This window comes from Venturia canescens, chromosome 5 (genome assembly GCF_019457755.1).
Source record: "Venturia canescens isolate UGA chromosome 5, ASM1945775v1, whole genome shotgun sequence".
NCBI lineage: Eukaryota > Metazoa > Arthropoda > Insecta > Hymenoptera > Ichneumonidae > Venturia > Venturia canescens.
Genome location: NC_057425.1, coordinates 1,507,995 through 1,528,174, shown reverse-complemented (window position 1 = coordinate 1,528,174; position 20,180 = coordinate 1,507,995). Strand labels below are relative to the sequence as shown.

The 20,180-nt window shown below is 43.7% G+C and overlaps 1 long non-coding RNA gene across 2 annotated transcripts in view; it reads right to left on the bottom strand.

Annotated features, from left to right (window-relative positions):
* LOC122411112 (uncharacterized) overlaps positions 1-20,180 on the bottom strand; it is a 144,004-nt gene that overhangs the window by 43,914 nt on the left and 79,910 nt on the right. For both annotated transcript variants that reach the window (XR_006261085.1, XR_006261086.1), the window contains exon 3: positions 5,534-5,681. This is a non-coding gene — a long non-coding RNA (uncharacterized lncRNA). The remainder of the gene's footprint in view (positions 1-5,533; positions 5,682-20,180) is intronic.

Sequence of the window (20,180 nt, the reverse complement as noted above, 5' to 3'; positions counted from 1 at the left end):
CAACTCGAAGTTGCTCGATTTCATACAAAATCGTTGCACTATTTAATTTTCATCAGACTATTTTATAAACCTCGAAAAAAATTCGTTTTCATCGATCTTATAATGGAAGAAGCCAACCCCGTGACGGCCGGAGCGATGCACAATCAATAAAAAAATTAATAAATAGATAAATAAATAACTAAATAAAAACTCAGTAGGAAAATTTCCAATCTTTCGATCTACTTTCCACTTTTCCATCACTCCTTTCCTATCTACGATCGTTCTAATGAAGACATACATCGTGAACAGGAGCAAGTCCAGCCAAAAGCTGCGAGGAAGGAGTTCATCGATTGGCACTCAAACAGCAGTAAATTAAGAAGACACATTGGGAAAAGTATTCATGTGAGAATTTTGTTCCTGCATCCGCGAGGAGAGTCGGAGGGAGGTTTACGAGGCTGAGTATTTTACCATACAGACGAGAAAGGAACGAGGCGCTCGAGTGAGAAATCAGGGAAGACGCCGGAGAAAGCCTTCGGGAAGAGCTTACCCAAGGATTACTTTGCTCGATCGAGTACATATATGAATGTTTAGATATTTACATTCTATATAGATGCACATAACAAATCGTGCGCTATACACACGAAGTGGAGCTTAGTTTGGCACGCTTACTAGTTTTCGTTGCCGGTTGGCCACTATCGTGTGAAGAAGAATGAGCAAAAAATATTTTCTTCTAGATCGTCTCTTATTGCTGATGCTGTCCGACGAGGACGCCGACCTGACCTCGTAATTCAAGAGGAGACGTAAAATTTATCGAGTGGACAACGCCAATGGGAGTCTCGTGAATGATCGTTCGACGCTCGTTCCTGAAATCCTCTTCACTATTTTCTCGCGGCACGAATACCTGTCCACTGCTCGTTTTTGTTGCCACGAAAACTGCCGGTCAACGTTCGCTCTCGATGCAGCGCAAAAATTGTAGGGATCGTTGCGGATCGTTCCAGTGAGTCGGAAATTTGTTGGTCAAATATCGTCGACGCTCTGCGCGTACCTTCAGGTTTCTTTGTGCTAATTTTACTGTCGAAGCATGAAACTTTGCACATTTACTGAGTTATTTTATTTTATTATTGTAATGATCGTTTCTCCTGTGCAGCTCATTCAAAGACCTCTTTGCGCGGTTTTTCATTAGGGAGGCGCGGAAGGGAGGTCAAGCGGAGAAAAATGTATTGAGCGATCCCTGCGCGCAAGGCTAGTTTCTGTGTATAAGAAAGTGGGTGAATTAAGAGCCGTGAGAAGGTGGAATCAGGGCGAGTATTTGAAAAAATAATTCTGCCAACCAATCGAGTGAATGGATATCTGGCTTTGGAGAAAGGTGGAAAGTGCTCGAGGCGACGGCGTCTTTGTGAGCGTCTTCAGTCCGCGATGTCTATAAACGGTGCGAAGACTTCCTTTGACCGCGTGATTCTGCAATTTATATTCAGAATAGACAGCCTCCGTGTTGAAGGTGGAGCAGTTTGCGCGATGAGGAGGATCGGCGTGGCCGCGAGAGCATTGAAATTTCAGCTGGTTCCCTTTGGCGTTTGACGTCTGTATAATACTCGGCTACAAGAGGTTCATTCTCGAAACTAGAACTCCGCACCTCTCCGTCCTTGGAGTGAATGGTGAGCGCGTGCAGCTTCGACGCAGCGACGAATCTTCCTTCCGGGGCGTGTAATTTAGCGGTTACTCGTTGAGCCCATAAAACGATGCGCGAATGGGAGCAGCCGAGACGCATTTACAATTTTCGTTGAAGCGGAGTCGAAAGAAAAAGAGGAAAGAGGAAGCGACGGAGGGATGACTCAACTAATTCTGTTGCTCTCGAGTGCCTGCGACTCTCTGACTTTGCCAACTTATTGCGGAGTGAGATCTTACGATGATGGATATTTACATGAATACGAAAGATCCAACGATTCTTCTTATTTACCTTAACAAACTGTCGCGCCTGTGAAGGAAAATTTGGGTCACGAGATCCTTAAGGACATTTAAACTTCGTCGTGTATTCAAAGCGTCATTAGAGTCGCCCAAAAATAATCGCGTCGAAATTAGAGAGAATTCTTGAAAAAATGGCCTCGTTAAGGTCGTCGGCGGGCATCGCGTATATCGACTGTCACCGACGTCGCGTATCGCACCGCGTATTATTTGGAGCGAGAAATTCCTTTTCAATCTTCTTCGACGTTCGTTTTTTTACGTTTCTCGAAAAGTAATTCGTATAAAATGGATATCTCGGGAGGAGTATTGAGCTCGATGTCGAAGGTGCAAAGTTCTGTTGCACGAGGAAGCTTCAAAGTAGTCTCTGTCTTTGAGGCGCTTGTGTGCGGGCGAGCTCGAGGAACAAAAGAGAGTTTTTGGTCATTTCTTTTTACAGCTGGGTTCCCATCGATTTGTTGGGGAACGCAGGTACAGCGTGGAGTCGTCGGGGCCGGTGTGGTTTCCTATAACGTACAGACGCCGGATGAACGAGATCGGAGTAAGGAGAGAGAAATGAGAGGGCAGGAGAAGGCCGGAAAATTGTTAAAGTATAGATCGTTACGGGAAATGGCTCTTCACATTCGGTACCTGCACCCGATAGTCTCTCGATGTAGTCGCTTGAACGTTACGACACGAAGATCGTAACTACGACTGTGAATATCTATTGAGTGTATCTCGAGTCGGGCAGTTTTGGATCCAACGCTCTTCTCGATCTCTTCCTTTCTCTCACCCTCTGCCTCTCCTCCGGCATCGTTATGTGTGATAACAACGATAGGAAAAATGGTAGATATAGCGAAAAACGTATGAAGGTAACCGACTGCGGAGTACGAAATTCAATACGTGTTGTGTTCATTGAGTGCTCTAACAAAGCTTGAAATAATCGATATAGATTCTCTCTCGAATCTCTTTTCCATGGAGTCGCCATCCTTGTCGCACTTTTCTCTACATTTATCTCTACTTCTCTTTCGGTTTATGCTTCTGCCGCAAATGTGCTAATAAAATTGCGGTCAAAAGCTCCGTGGAACGGCGATCTTTCGATATTGATAAGGCACGAAGTTGTTACGCTTCGGAAATGGAAATCGGATTGGCGAAAGGCGTGCCCAAAATTCGATGGAAAAAAGGCTTTGCTCGTTATCCAAATGGCTGAGCATTATCGTCGATATCACGTTTACCTTTTAATTGTCTTCATACGAGCGTGCGGAACGTCCGTATTGGGAGGCACGTCAAAATGGCGCCATTGCTTTTTATTTTCTGCGGAGGAAGAACGATATTTTTAGTAATGCTTGAGTTTCATCTTTATTCTGGTATACAAAGATAATCATCGGGCAGCTTTTTATGGTCGCAATGAAACCATAAAACTCTTAATGATCGTTGAGTTTTATTTCTTTAACAGACGATTATAAACAACCCATTTTCGTAGCCAGTTTTCCAGCTTGAAATAACCTTTTTGGTATGAGCTTCGAAAATGATGGATTCGGCACGAAAAAAAAAACGTTGATTCGATGCAAATTGAACAGAACGAGGCCTCAGTGAATATCGATCGAGTTTTTACTCGAGCCACAAACATCCCGCTTTTTCAAGCCGACGATGCATGTCCAACTTTCGAGGAAACTTCAAACTATTTTTATTTTCGCTCCCTCGAGCATATGTTAAGGTTTTTATGTCGTCCATCTACTGCTTTGGCTTTACGTCGAAATCGAAAGACTTTGTTGGTCACATCACTCTCTCTCTCTCTCTCTTTTTATCTCGATGGATCTGACAAAGAACTGATGGCTGTCGAGTCCGCGCTATTCTGTGTGACCACTGTACCGAAATATACTACCCTTTCTATACCATTCACATACAAACGAAGAGCTCCCGTACCTTAGACCTTTGCTGGAGGTGTGAATCGTCGACGCTTTATCTGACGCGGTATATTTTTTCTTCGTCCCCCTCACGCGAGTATGGAGGTTACGATTTTCTCTTTGATCCTACAACGGAGCATCGGCAACAAAATGGACACGGGGGTTTATGGAACGGCCTCGATCTTCGCTCGCAGTTATCTTTCTTTCTTGCAAATTTTGTTCCTTTTACACATTATAATAAAACACAAGTTTACAGGGGAATTATTAAAGTGCTCGCTGGTTCGATCTGAAACAGTACGGAATCGTGGATATTTTGTTTTCGCAGGATTCGGAATAACGGCACAGAGAAAAAGAGTTTGGAAGCAAACCCGGCGAGGGGGCTTAATAATAAAATCTAGTTTGCTTTTTTAGTGTTTTCCTAGACGAATTCTCGTTTTTTGTTATATAACCTCAACCGTACGTGCTCGCTGTCTGAGCATTCTTTAACTTCGGCTTCTCCCTCGCTCATACGCCAGGCAGGTCCAGGTTTGCGGGTGTTTTGTATGCATTCCTCGGGTTTTTCGCTTATATACATTCATCCATCGTCTATTGCATTTTTCCAGCAGTTTCTCGGCCCTCTTCCCCCGAGAAGAGCGAGATCGGACTGGCTCCAACGCGAAATTTGTTGCTCAGGCCTCACCGCGTGGCGGCTTCATGTGCAATAACTCGTGCAATAAAAAGCCACGCGATGCAATAACTCCGGAGCTATGTCTGGCAAAGGTCGCCCAAGTGAACACAAAGTTTGGCGATATTTGGAACAAGGGAACAGAGCGAGACGACTTCACCTCAGACAAGGGGACCGAGCGAACTTGCTATCAAAACGCAAGGGTATAGAACGAAAGTTGCCCAACTGCGAGGCGCGCGATACGAAAAGGTCAGGAAAGGTGTTCAGAATCAAATACTTGGAAAAATGTATGGCAGACACTCGAGTGGAAAATTCGCATGGAAATTCTTTTGGGAAATGAAGAGCGACTAACTATCTGACGACAGGATCGAGCCCCAAATCTCATTCTCGTAGTCGAACAATGACGAGCGCTTATGCCTGCGCATTATTTTTCAAGTGGAAACTTCCGAGCCGATTGCTCCATGAGCTTAAACTCTGTCGAGTTGAAATCCATGGAGATTCGTTGGATCTCACATAAATTGCGATTCATTGTGCAGTTATCACGTAAGAATTTAAAGCAAATGGCAAACACTGTAACTTTCCTGGGCGTTCTGAGTGTTCGGGAGGCAAGTCAGCGAGCGGGCGCACGCTTAAGCTCAACCGTAACGATAAGAAATAATGTTTTTCTCGCGATCTCAAAAACTTTTTTATCCAGGAATAGAACTGCTTGAAAAATTCTCAACTGCAGCAACACAGCAGCAGATTTTCTCTCCAGGAGTTTCTCTTTTGTGTCACAATGCGACCTTAACTGAGCATTTATTCTCTTCTCTCTATGGATATAAATATGTTCTTTTCTCCTTTTTATTATCCTTGTTTTTCGAAGACATATACGAAAAGCAGGGCGATACGAAGTTTTGCATTCGCGGTGCGCGGAGCGTGGCAAAAATAAAGGAGATCTCGAGGAATATAAACGACGCGACAGTCACGTTTTTGTATACACATTTGTGTGCAAGTGTAGCATCTAATGTTTCAACAAGTCGAGGGTTATAAACTTTTATTTTTTTACCTTCTTCCCATAAAGAATGGCTCTCCGGAGATATGATTCAGACGAACATGTGCACGACTCCCTTCTTCTTTGTGCTCACTCTTTTTATTTCTCGTCGATGCATACTTCGTGGGCCAAAAACATTCCGATACTGGTAGATCAACCGCAACTGCAACAAACAACATTATTGTGTTGAAATATTTTTTATCAAACAGCAATGCAGTATTACATTTTCTTTCGAATCGTGGAAATCCTGGAAATTCATGATTCTTTCAAGTTCCTATATCGGCGGCCAGGATCGTGGCCAGCGAATAAGTTGTTTTCGAGCTCGAAAGTATGAAACTCCAAAAGTACAGACGCACGCCAGGGTCATTGGAAATTTAGGAACATATTCCAAATCCTATCAAATCGCTCGGTTAATCAAACGACCGGGTTTGGGTCCGTTTGGGTTTGGATTCATTTGAGATTGGATTCATTTTGGCTCGAGTTCGGGCTCGTTTGGGTCGGTTTGGGTTTGGGTTTGTTTGAGTTCGTTCGGGGGTTCATTTGGGCTCGTTCGAGTTTGTTTGGGTACGTTTGGGTACATTTGGATTTGGGTTCATTTGAGTTTGCGTTCGTTTGAGTTTGGGTTTGGGCTCCTTAATGAGCTTTTTGGAAACGCACTTGAATATCCTCGTTCGTAAACAATTGAGAATGTGAAAAATGTAATTAATTTGCTTCGTGCACGGTCCAGAATTACGGAACGTAGAGTGCAGCACCACCGATTCTGAGTGATCTTAAACGGATACGTACATCTACAGATATACATGGGTGAGAGTGGTACAAAGTCGACAGCATCCGGGGTAGAGGAAATAATTCTAGCCGTCTGGGGTCGTTCCGGTAGCGGAACCTTAACTGAACCCGAAAGCGTTGAACGAACGAGGAGGAGGACAACGAGGAAGAGGAAGCGGAGGAGGAAGAGCGGTACCCTTGAAATTTAAAGGTGCACTGTTAGTATCTTTGGCAGTTTTTCATTCGCTGCGCGTTGGCCAGCATGTTATTACGCTGTCTTGTTTTAGGTACAGGGGTTAAATTCGCACTAGTGGTAACACCAGACGATGTCCCGAGGGACGAGTGTCACTGGCGTAAAAAGCGAAAGATACGTTTTTTGGCCTGCTGCGTGTTACTCAACTGCGAGAGCCACAGCATTCGTTGTATGTTGAGATATCCACGAAGACATAAACACGAATAAACTACCATTGAGGGGAGCCCGTGGGATTTTTTTTCTATCAGGAAAAAGTCGCTCGGAAAAATTGAGAAGCGGGTACGCGCGAGAACTCGGGTGGAAAATGGAAAAGACAAAGGGAGCGAGCGGCGAAGCCGCGCCGCCGCCGCTGCTTTTGCATCGCATTCTTATCAGCGCGTGTGTACTCGAGCCTTATATGCTCCGATACATCCTAACTTCCACGGACGTGTCAGTAAATATACGTATAAACGGACATGAAACGAGAGCCATTACGATGGCGAAGCTCACTGGATTCATAATATACCTGAACTTTCATGAGTTCGAGCGCTTCATTTACATTCCAGCAACGGTGCCTCCCTTCTGGAAAAAGTATTTCTCGACTTACCGCGTAATTTCTCATCCCGATATGATTTTTTAACGATGACTCATCCTTTTTATCCGAACGAAACTACCTTCTGCTGCGCTAAAAAATGCCAGATAAAGAAGAAAGTATTTTACGTGTTTTTTACCTCGGACATTAAACTTATTCTTTTGTATACGGGGCGACAGTAATGCGAGTTTTGTGGAAATTTAACAATGATTTTCATTGAAATGATCTCTTCCTTTTATTCTTAGCAGCTCTCACGCCGATCCTCTATTCATATTCCTCTGGACTGTTCCGCAGCGATTTTTTTCTCCTGGATAAACTTTCTAAATGCATCAACTTACTTCTCATTGACACGCGAAGACCGCAATTACAGGTTTTCGCGTTTGGCTATTCTGTCCCCAGCTCGTTATTCATTTAGTCAACAAACGAGACTTTTTTGCTTCTCGAATGATGAAATAGTCGAAAAATTGGGGCCACCTCGGCCCATATAAATACAAATCCTCTTGGCCGCGCGACTGACAGTAAAACGTCGATCTGTTAAAATTTCGCCCGTTCCACCTCGGCGCAGAATGGTTCTGGGTCATGAGATTACGAAGCGGCGTTATTGGCATTTCTACGATTCGAGGTATAAAAAGAAAGCGGGCAAATTGGATCCGGCGGATTGGATTCATGGAAAGACGGATGTGCTTTCGAACGTGCGGCAACAAGGATCGGTGATGGAAATTTTTTCAAAAGAAAGACAGAAATTGAACGCGATTTCTCTAATAATCGAATGCATTTATTTACATAGGTAATGATTCAGGCTGAACTCAGGAACGAGTACGAGAACAATGTGTCGTGGAAGCCACAAGCAAGCTCGGGGGGCCCTCGACTGATTGTTCCGACAAAACTTCCTTAATTATCCCACAGTTCGGGAATAATTCGAGCGGTTCGAACACTGCGGTTACCAACAGGGTGGCAAGCTTCGGAAGGGCTGAAGAGCGCGGATATAACGCGGAGGCAGACAGAGCGAGGAAGGAAATGAACTTGACAGCTTCGGACGAACGAACACGTAAGGGAAAGGCACGAATGAAGAACGAGGAAAACTATCACGTCGAGGAGACGAGGGAGGCGAAGTAGCTCGCCTCCGGAGCGCGTTGAAGAAACGTGCTTCCGCCAAACCTGTGGAAAGAAAAAAAGAGGTGAAGCAGAAAGGGAGGGGGAGTTGGGTAACACTAGTGAATTGATGCATCTTCGTACATTCTGAAAGTTCCTTCAGCAATGGCGCTCGTTCTCCGGTAAAGACGATGCAGAGAGCAGATTCGAAGGCGCGATGAGGAAAGGGATGCCGGAGAGTCGTGTTGTTAAGCGAGTACGACGCGGGTCTTCTTTCTTAAAGTTTGTCATCGGAACTACCCGATTCGTTTTGACGTCCCGGCGTGGAAACTCCGATCGCGAAGTATAGAATAATCGAAGCGGAATGTCGTCGAGGATTCGAGTGAATAACTCCCTGCGGGGCTGACTTGTCAAAAGTAAACCGCACGTTTTTGTTTGCTATCGAATATAATTGAACGCTGGTGCTTCAACTCCGCGTGTACATGTGTGCGCGGTAACTTGGCTCTTTAGTGAGATATTTTCACGAAGAAACTCGTGCTCCAAGCTACTTTTCATCGGCGGAACGTAACGTCACCTCGCGTCTCGACTTGCTTCGGTCCTCGGGCGTTACTTAAACTCGGCAACTTTGTCGAGCGGTACGTTCGCACTAAGGCTACGCATCCACTCTATCATTTCGCAGAACCCGCGCACAAGAACCTTCCAATTTCATCTGCTCTTCTACGCTTTGAAAAACTCCGAGATTCCGAAAGTTTTGTACGTATAAGCGTGTCGCCCGAAGAGCTGCACCGTGAAAAGCTCCATTTTTCCGCAACATTCACGATCGAGCCATCGGCCAATGCTCTACGTGATCTATACTCGTACAAATCCTGTAAAGCTCTCCTCAAAGACTCTCGCAAGCGTCTTGCCGCTGCTACGAAGCGACGTATGATGGAGCTGAAAGAGTTTGGTGTGTGGATCTCTCGTTCTGCTGAAGTACACAGCGTGTGTTTTTTCTCTACACGAGTCCCTCACTCCGCGTGTATCCCCTTTTTCTTTTTTACGAAAGGCGATTCTCCTGCTCGCGTGGATTTGCTTCAACGTGCCCCTCTACATACGCTGTAAGCTTTTCTTCGATCTTGTAGTCCAGCATTACACTCGCTGTATCTCGAACCCTCTCGTTACCACAGAGAAACATTCGTACACACGAACACGGGTTGAGCCTTGAGGACGGCGGTGTCTGCGCGCATACCGAGGGCCAGGAAGCTCGTGTTGGACTATTTTACCATCAGGCAAGTTTCGTGTTACCAGGAAATGGGAGGGATCGAGCAAAGCTCCTTTCAGATGCGCTGCCCTCTACAGCTTGTCTCATTCTCTCGGGTTCCCAGACAAGCCTGCTGCGGAATCAGTCTTCCGGCTCTTTTTTTATACTGTCACACCCTTTTTTATGTAGCTCGGATCCAGCATATAGTTTTAAGGTGAAATCCTGCTTGGGAACATTGAACGATGACTCAACGAGTTCGCCCGGCAACCCCGATTTATCTGGGGCTCTAAAAAACTGTAAAGCTATCGCTCACCCTTTTTACGCTCCTCCGAATTATCGCCATTTTTTTTATTCCCCCCCACACGAGACGTTGCGTTTCTATTGTGAAGCAGAGGAAACGCGAGCGGCGTCGGAAAAAGTGTGCAACGTTCGCACATGCAAAAAATACAGCCTGATGGGCTTATTCGAGAACGAACTCGTGGCGTTTTCTCTTATCGGATTAAGCCCGCGTTTTGGATCTTTCGGGAGAGCATCATTGAGCTTCTTGAGCACGTCGAGACCTCCGAACGTATAATGCCCATCCATTTCTCCGCGAATGAGCGACAGCCTGGAGAGGGGAGAAGCGACAGTCTCGAAAGGCTTCAAATCACGAGAGTTGTTCTCAGCCTCGAACGAGAGAAAGAGAGAAACGGAGATAAACAGAGCACCAAAGCCACGTTGACTAACGATACATTTTCAACACTGCGGTTTTGCGAGTTGTGCGCTAACACGTTTCGTGCTGCAGCAGAGCGAACCGGAGACGTCACTGTAGCAGTCGAGAGCACGTCGAAGATTATTTCTGTATTTTATAATTTATACGAATAAGAATGACTCGCCGAGAGAGAGAGTTCGAATCGTGCTAATCGTGCATCGATCAAAGCTTTTTTCAATAGCAGTGCAGATTCAGGAAGAAAGCACAAATATTTACAGGCCTTTTGTTAAAATTAAGCCCTCTCGGTTCAAGAAATTTTATGATTTCTGAAAGGCAATAGGAATTTGATTGGGATTCGGTGATTAGGAGGAAATTATTATCATAATTGATTTGAAGCAAGACTAATCTTACACGAGAAGAGAATTTTTAGGAGACTCGTGTGAGACGATGATGTACTGTGCCTTGCTCCAGGTTGAGAATTTGAGAATTTATTGATGAGACGTAACTATAGAATTGAGCTAATCGATATGATAGTTTTCGAGGGTGAACTTCATTGAATTAGAGAAGAAAGATGAGTGAGCAATCGAAGAGGGCACCGAGATTATCACACACATAAATACAATATGATTATTCCAATAAAAGTGTAAATTATAAAGAAACTTTAAGTTTTAGTAGATTACCTGACGAAATCTTGTCAACTGTAATTCAAGTTCAGCAAAAAATGCATTCCATTGATTCTTCTCCATCACTCGTTTCAGAAATCTTCTTGTTCTTTGGCAACTCAAGTACAATTTTAAGAGTGAAGATGTAATTATAACACAAAACATCGATATTGGATAAACTGATTGAATATTTCCATGACATGAACTTTCATGTCCTTTTTCATTGTTCGTTGGAGAAAAACTGTCTCCAAGTAAACGAACGGCTCTTTTTCGTTTGTTCCATTTTTTCTGTTCATCTGCATATAAGAACTTGTCAAAGGCAGTGTGACCACCGTCAATGTCAACACCAATAGATAATATTAATACTCAATTCAAAGAATGAACGATTGATCAAACAACAAGTTTCTTTATTTTATAACATATCTTTTAAACACCTTTGAACACTTCAGGCTAATCCAAAACGACGAACAATGGTATGAGGAAGTTTTTATGGTAGTTTGATCCTTGGGCAGTATTTGATTGACTTTAATTCTCCAATGGAATGGAGTTCAATCACGAAATGACAAAGCCCGCCCTCCAAATCTAAGGGCGTCGTCGAAATATTTGGACGTAAGGAACGAGAGGCGTCCGAGGCAGCTCGTAAATATTGTACGCAGTGTCGAAGCCGAGTTTTCGTCGGGCAGGAAAATAACGAATGAAAATGACGCGGATAACCGGAGGAAGAAACTACAAATCGTTTTCCTTTCGCCGCAATCGTTCACCCGGAGAGTCCGGAGGGACTCTTTTTCAAGCTTAGTGGCCGACCACAGACGATAACGCGATAAGTGGTTACCCGAATATATGCGGTATATATGCAAATTCGTAAAAAGAACAAACGAGAGGGAAAGATACCTCGTATACGTATATGAATACACGTAGTACAATGCCAAGATAAAATAAGATTCCTATTTAAATTCAGGGTTAATTCCAAAGTCAATTTCATAGCTATTCCATTAGCACCCGTTTCTTCATCTTCCCATTATTCATGTATATTCTTGAGGCAATTACGACCACGAGAATGTCGACCGGTGATATTTTCTCTTTGTCTTTTCTTCCCATTCTTCTTCCCTTTTGCGCTCGCCGGCGAATAATTTGCTCTTCCCATTTTAAACGTAGCCATTTTATCTTTCCCCGGGAAGACGCGCGCGATATATCTCAAGCACGGTTGAGTTCAACCGCACAGAAGAAGCGCAACATTTTTTTGCACCAAGCCGCTGTACACTCTTCGAGATTTTCGGGCAAGAAACACATCCCCTTGGAATACTAATTCCGCTCGCAGGCCACCTACGGACGAAGCAGTCGCACCTTCGGATTCTGTCTCTCCTCACGATTGCACAAAGCTAATAATTACGTACACGTGCTTACGTAAATATGTAGAAATCCCCTGGCACGGATGAAACTCTACAAAATCGAGCAGACGAACTCCCTCGACGTTGAGCGAAGCTGGAATATTTCACAGGAAGAGAAGGTCGCCCAGGCCGCGATGAACTAATTAGTGGAAGTTTCAGCTACGTGAGAATCAGGTATACACTTTGCGCACTTCTCATTCTCTTTCTCGTTACTTATGCTGAAAACCAATAAATTTACGTGAAATAATATCAACGGGAAAGATAATTGCTCAGGAATGCTCACAATTCTTCGATAACGATATCGTTGTTTAAAACACTTTGCATTCTGAAAGACTTGAATTTATTCTGAAATTGATACACATTGAGAAAGTATAGAATTCTTAGAAAGTTGAAATAACTATTGCGTTTAGGAAAAAAGTGCTCGGATGCTCGGAGGAGAATCGTGCTGCTGTAGTTGGAAGTCTGAACAAACGGTGAATGTGGCTGAGACGTGAGAGGTATATAATCACGTGCGAAGCATGTACCAGGCTTAAATGGGTGCTCGTCTCTTCAAGGATTTAAAATGCTCGAGTAAGCGTTAAAATCTACTGTGCGCGGTTTCGTTGCGACCCTTCGGGACTTCTCCCTCGCGGTGATCTCATACTCGTCGTCGAGGCTAGATTCTCGAGTACTTAGAGCGCCGAGGGTGAGAGAGTGGATACTCGAAACGGCGGAGCGAGTTGGTCGTCGAGCCTTTATTCTTTGCTTACAGCTTCTTCCTTCCCGATACGTCACGACGAATATATGGCAAGTTCGATGACAGATCGAGCATTTTTTTACCCAGTTTCAGTGAATCGTAACGTCGTTGAGTGATTTCCGATGAGAAAGTCGCATTCGTAAGGAAATTCGATGCTTCAGCAAACCGATCGAAAGCCTGGCAATAATTTTGTGGGAAAACCATTTCCAAAATCGGATTGAAAAAATGAAAAATTCATCACTCCCAAATATGAATATTAATTCAAAGTGCTTACAGACTCTTCCATCGAATGTTCAATGCAATTTTCGTGAGCTCGGATTATTTGTACACGAAGTACGGCCGGCTAGTAAAATATTCCAAAGTAAAGCTCAACATGAGCTTCTGAACGCACCCAAAACCAAACAGCCTCACGAGGTTGTGAGGAAATGCCAAACGGTCTCGGTGAACTTTTCGTAAAGCGCCGAGGAGTTTTTACCAACGAAATGGAGTTTCGATATTTCCTGTAATTTCCATCCGGATCGCGTCATTTCCACGTGTCTCACGAACGTTTTCATTAGGATTAATATTCGTTAACTATAGCACAAATTTGAGGACTGACTCGACTGCAAATTGGAAGATGTTATTCGTCACGAAGGGAAACGTGTTATTCGACAGTCCCCTTTGCACGTGCACTCAATTAATATTCATGTTTGTACAATCCATAATGAGCGAGGACCAAAGGAATCGAAACAAACATTTTCGGCCACACGGCTCGTCTTTCGGGTACGTGACTCCCGCCCTGCATCGCCGATGCTTCCATTGTGCAACGGAAATTGAATTTATTTTTACGATGCCGGAAAGAAAGTGGAGGAGAGAAGAAAAAAAGAGTGCACGAAACAATCAACACGCGAACTCCCAAGGGGCTCAACCGTACATCTCTCCTTTGGTTATTTATCGTTAAAGCACCCAAGAATTTATTCGCTACATAAAAGCCATAAATAATCGTGAAATGCTGGAATATACATCTCCGTGCGGAAATATTATTCAAGAATCCAGCCGTATTATTCGTCGTTCATAGAAAGCAACGGAATACACAAACCCAGTCTTTTCTACGTTCTTGTTTCGTGTCGTGTGCCTCGGAATTCCAGTAAACTCGATGAAATATTCTCGAGCGTTGTTTTCTCCGGGAACCGTAGTTGACCGTTTCGAGCAAATGATCGAGGCTTCACGTTTGACGATCGAAATAATAATTCTCTCAAGCTCGAGGTGATGCGAAAATCGAGGGCAGACAGTGGGCTTCGTTGCCAAAGAATCCTTCCTTTTCCAGGATCCGAGAGAATTTCTCCGGAGGTTTGTTAAGATGACGAAAACGTTACGGAATATTCGTTTGAGCATGATCTCGTTAGACCGCGCACCACTGTGCCACCGTCGGGCTGATCGAATACACAAATATATACGCTCGCATAGATATTGATGGGGTTGACAGCTTGAGGAAAGGTGAACGTCTTCGATCTTACGCCCATGGGACGCGTCGTTTATCATCACGTGCCCCATTTCGCCAGAGTCGAGGATCGGCTATTTTATCCATCGTGCACATAGCACGCATATAAATCGAGAAATATCTTGCCGCTCGGATCACTCGGGTTTCCCTCCCGAGGAAAGGGGCCTGCACGAAATGTCGCACAAACGAGTACCAGCTTGACGGAAAAAGTAATAAAACCTATTTCGAAAAAAGATGTCGAAATTTTTCAGAGCATTTAGGTGCGTGAAGCCATATGTCGCTTTCACGTGAAATATCCATTCTGTAAACCTGATCATATTTGAACGGTCCGATTTTTTCCCGTTTTTGCGCCTTGAAGAAGTGGAAAAGACGTTTTCTCGAGATTCCTCGGTTTTCCCATCAATTCGGTGCCCGCGTAACTGGCGATGTTTTTTTTTTTCATTCTTTTTCTCGTTGTGCAGAATTGAAATTAGGTGGCAGTTACAAACGTTACTGGGAACGCGAGTGACCGTTTTTTAAGGCCGTTAGCGCGTATTGTGAAATTTCGTCTCCCTATTTTGGGGAAACAGTGAAATTTCGGTGAAAATACATTTTTCGTTTGATTTTTACATTCATTTCAAATCTGTATGTTCAGTGGGCGGAATATACTGTTCGCGAAGTGAGTTTTTGTACAGTTTGACGGTAATATGAAACGAAAAAGTCGTTTCATTCTGCCCTCCAATTCCATTTTCATTTAGTTATGATGTGTAATATGTTAGCTTTCTCTTAATACTGAATAAAACGCGGGATAGAATTCCGCGTTGGTTTTTTGTCGACGAGTCTTTGTATCGTCGATTGAAAGAGTAAAAATGTGCAAAGAGCATGATGATGTTTTTGCGAAACGTTTGAAATCAATTTGTGCACTTTCCGGAGCGAAATAGATTGAAAAGCAAACAAGAACGGAGAGCCAATGTTTATACGAAATTGATTTACAGCCGTTCGGAGCGAGAGTTGCAAACAGGCTCATCCGCGTGAATTTCGTCGTGTTTTGTAAAAATAATTTCCGCTCACGCGACCAGCGCGTTTCAAATTAAGGAATTCATGGATAGCATCAATGGCTGTGAACGACCGTAGTGATTTGAGCTAACCCGCGGTTCGTTCACAACTCGCATTCTTGGCAGGAAAAATCGTTGAAAAATGCTCGGTGTCCAGGAAAAAACAGTGGCGGATGAAGAGCTGGGGAATTTGGTGGAACTCGATCGAATGTACGAAGAAACAAGATTGTTGGTGTGTCCAAGTTGGTCGAGTTGATTCCCGGAGTGGAGATAGCGTCGAGGAAAGAAATTGTAAAGAAAAACAATCTAAGCTCCGCGGCGGATAATCCACACTTTTCGGAGCGATAAGCACAGCCACCTCTCGATCATTCTCACTTTATTTTGGTAACATTTCCTGCTCTCGGTGTTGCACTCCGCCTCGGTAGTGAGGGATGTTTGCTATTCATTCTCGTCACGTTGTCGTGCCACTGGCGACTTGGACAAGTAAGATGGAAAAAAGGAGAAGAGTGAATATAAAGAAAAAAGGAGGGGGCGGGTACGGAGCGCGGATGGGAGCTGGGGAAAGAGGTGAAGAAGGCAGCCAGGCAGGCAGGGTTTGCGAAACGGGTCCGCTATCTCTGTGCATTTCAGTGCTTTTTCTTTCCGTCTCTTTTTCTGTTTCGGGATGATAAAGAAGGATGGAATGTTGGCTGGGTAGATCTTCCGGTAGCGCTATGCTTTACTCCTGTCTCCCAGAGCTCCTGCATCCACCACAGCAGAGCTGGCCAGGCTCGGGTGCGGCATATCGATTTTATTTCACTCGAGAGTCGCGAGAGCGTGGAGGCGGGACGAGCTTTCGAGTTCCTACGGGCTTCTACTACGGAACACTCTGTCCTGTACTCTCTAACCCCTTTTCTGGTCACAGTCTACGACGCCGGGATAGATCGGGGTGAAAATAGAGAGCAAGAGAGATTCGGAGTGTGCGAGAACCAAGAGAATGGATAAAGCTACCCCCGCGGAGAATGAAACAGACTCGCGAGCTGGTGGTCAATGACGACACCGCTCAGATCTTCAATGTATACATGTATGCGTTATGTACATTCCATGCTGTATACCTATGGATATACATCTGCAGACTTTCCTTAGTCAGTTTGGTAAGCTTCCATCTATATCGTTATACTTTCATCCTACATTTCCGGCTCTACACTTCTCCAACTTCTCTATCGCTTTCATCTCTCTCCCTCTTTTTCCCCCCGCTGCGGCACTCTCTTCCCGATGTATACACTTGCATTTTACAATGTCTATAGTGACCATATACTCTTACACCCTTCTCTGCTCTGTTTGAAACTCTGGATTGTTCATTGAAACTTGCTCGTCCACGAAGCTTTTCGAGCATCCCACAGTCCGGCACCACTCCTCGCCAAAGAAGAAACGAGAAACGTCGTACCATGTGACAACCGCCTTCGGATGAGCAAGGTGCTGAAAGGAAGGAAGGAAGGATTAAAGGCTAAAATGTTTGATTTTCTCAACAATTTTCAACAGCGTTGCGTCTCACCTTGGGCTAATAGATCATCCGAAGATTTTTTCGAATTATGAAAATGCAGTGAAAACCTACTCGTTTGGCAGTCGACTAAAACGAGTGATTTTAGATTTGTTATAAATTTCTATTTGCTCAATTTTAAATAATGTTCCAACAGGTCCGTCTCGCGGTCTCTTCTCGGTGAACCACGAATTTGTAGCTGCGGCTTCTACTTCGGCATATTGTATATTTCTACGTGCTCGCGGTTTTCGTATATTACACGCCCCGGTTAATAACGGAATTCCATACACACGGCCCCATTCGCCAACTATTGACTCGAATATCCTTTAGGTTTTGCTATCTTGTACGTTATTTTCATTTTTGATTATCAAAAAAACCTTTGCATGTCTACATTCTCATAGCAGTCATTTGTCAAAGGAAAATTGCTTAAATAAATTCCGAATTAAATTGCGTTAAAAACATCGAACGACTGTACAATTTCACACACTGTTTGCCTCTTAGGGATAATGCCACAAATGTATTTTTACAAACTTTTTCTCGTCTGCTAGGTAGTTTGAAACTTTTCAAACAAAAACACCATTCCAGACGGCTTTTCACGGGCGGAATTCATCAAACTTCGTTACACAGAAGTTTTTTCATCCATTCCAGCGGCAACACCCGAGTCTGATATCCTTCCTGTTTCATTCAACACGCCGATCACGTATTTACGTTTTGCACAATTGCATAATGTCCGTTGTAATTTTACTTGAAAACAACGAGAAGTTTTCAACTTCTCTGAGAAGACGTATTAAAAAGTGTTAAAAGACGTTGGTTGTACACCGCGTGGCGAAATTGATTAAAGTTCAGTCAACGACAAACGAGATGAAGGCGTCAATTTCATTCGTTCGTATTCTTCAAATTCAAATCAACAGCGTCAATCTTAGCACAAATTATATTTTTCCATAAACTTCCCACTAGAAAAATCGCAACATAGTTCACTCGGAGTCCTCGATATCACGGAGCAACCAAGACAAAACGAGAGCGATCCGACGAGTATCATTTTCAATAAGACGAATATTTGGTAATTAAAGTTTTCTTCCAACTTTAATTCGAATTTCAAAGTTGAATATTGAGTACAGTTTAGAGCTCCATGAGCAAATATCCAGTAGTTTTTAACGCGTCGATCCGTCAGCCACGAGCGAGGCACCGGTACAAAGGTAAATTCAAACGAAGGAGATATTGCGGGGGTGAACGCATTGACGGGGACTATCGAAGCAATTCGAGATACCGACACGAGGATGTCTCGTTTCTTGGATTCACAGAGCAACAGTGAAGTATAGTCGAGCTAAGCGTTTCCCGGGGGATAGCAATTAACTATCTCCCGCACTGCACATTCCTCTGAATCTTCATCCTTGTCTCGTTGCTCCGGGCTTTTTGCTCGTCATTTTAAAGACGCCGCAAGCTCTATCCGACGCGAGATATATATTCGCGTTCTCGCTCTTTAACCTCCCTTCCACGTGTATATACCGCTCCTTTTCTCACTGTAAAACGGAAGACGGAGCGAACACAAGCGCAATGACGATCCTTACGTGCCTCTTCAGATACGAGTAAACTACTTTGGGACTAGACGCGCCAAATAAATGCAGCTTCTATACCGTGCAGCTCAACACTATCTCCATGTATAAATAAATATGTATGTACATAAATTAAAGTTTTCGAAATAGCCTGCGTCGAATCCGAGTATCTTCCGAAGCAGATGTTCTAGCCGTTGTGGTAAAAATACTTAACAAAAGTTCTTCGAGGTATCGTTGCAGATATTAATTTAAAGAAGTTCATTTGGTAATCGAATTAACAAAGAGATTTCGATTTTAAAGTTCGAGTACAGTAATGAATAATAAATAAAGGTTCTGTCAAAATTTTAAGGCCTGAGGATACTTTGTTCGTGAGAAAAAAAAAATTAAAACGGATTCTCCAAATGAACACGGTTTCTTACGAGTTTCAGTGGTTTTCCTGTCTTTACATAATGGAATTTGCAGGCATTTACAGACAGGTTTGCCTTCCAGATAAAAAAATATCTGAAGAATATGTTTACAGCTTTGTAAAATCCATTCAATACTTACAAACTTCGCAATTAATGATTTTTTCTCGAAAAAATCACGTTCTTTTCACGATGGCGGCGTTGCAACCGCGCGCTTCTTGAAACCGGAGACTACGTATTCCGTTCGACGCAACTCACACAGGGGACTTTCAATAAAATACGAAGGAGGGGGTGAGAAAATATTAATAATGCTAAGCGTTTTAACACTAATTATGACACGAACCGCGTCCTTAAAAAAAGTCCACGAGAATGAACTATCAATAAATATCTTTTGGCGATATCAGAAGTGTTAATGAGAAGTTGGAAGGTCGGAAATTCCGCCACGTCGATATCATCGAAAGCCAATAGTTGTGCCAGCGCGTTAAATTAGCAGAGGCGCCGTGAAAAAATTCCACGTGTGCACACAGGACGTTTCAAAGTCGGTGTTGTAAATGAATCCGCTCGAAAGTGTGAGTTTCTACGCTCGAAGGGGCGGGGGGTTGGTTGAGAAATAGACTGGAATAAGGGATTCGTGGACACGCTGACTCTGCTATTCGCTGGACTTCAGCCATCCTGGTTCAGGCAAGATGTGTAGAGATGTGTTATATATAATTATTTCGCTTCGTAGTGTACGTGTTCATGTTATGTGGATCTAGCATAGATAGTACATGTATGTAGTATATAATTTGAAACCAGGCAAATGGTCGAAAAGTCGGGAAAACTGGCGGCGGGGCGGGGGGGCTACGGCGTCGAGGTCAGCGCGAAGAGCGACGTAGTGAAGAGGGGAAAGAGTCTGTGAGGGTTCGGTACGAACCACGCCCTGCGGAAAACGTATGTCACTGTCCGTTTTCCGTACACGTACATAGAGACTACTACTAACGCAATTGTCGGCCAGTTATTATGCAGAATAGGCAAGAAACCTTGTCGATTCGGCATTGCTGAATTGGAAAGTACACAAAGTACGGATAAGGTTATCAATCAAGGTTACGACTTGTAAAAGCGGTACAGTAGAGAGCAAACGTTCTAGCTTTTCACGCAAGTCAAAAGTTCTTTTAAACAGTGTTCTATTAATATTAAGTTCTCGATTTACGAGCTTTATCCGCTGGGAGAAAAAAATTGTTGATTCAATTGATGTTATTGAAAGAGTTCGCTTCATTTAACTGCAATGTTTTCGG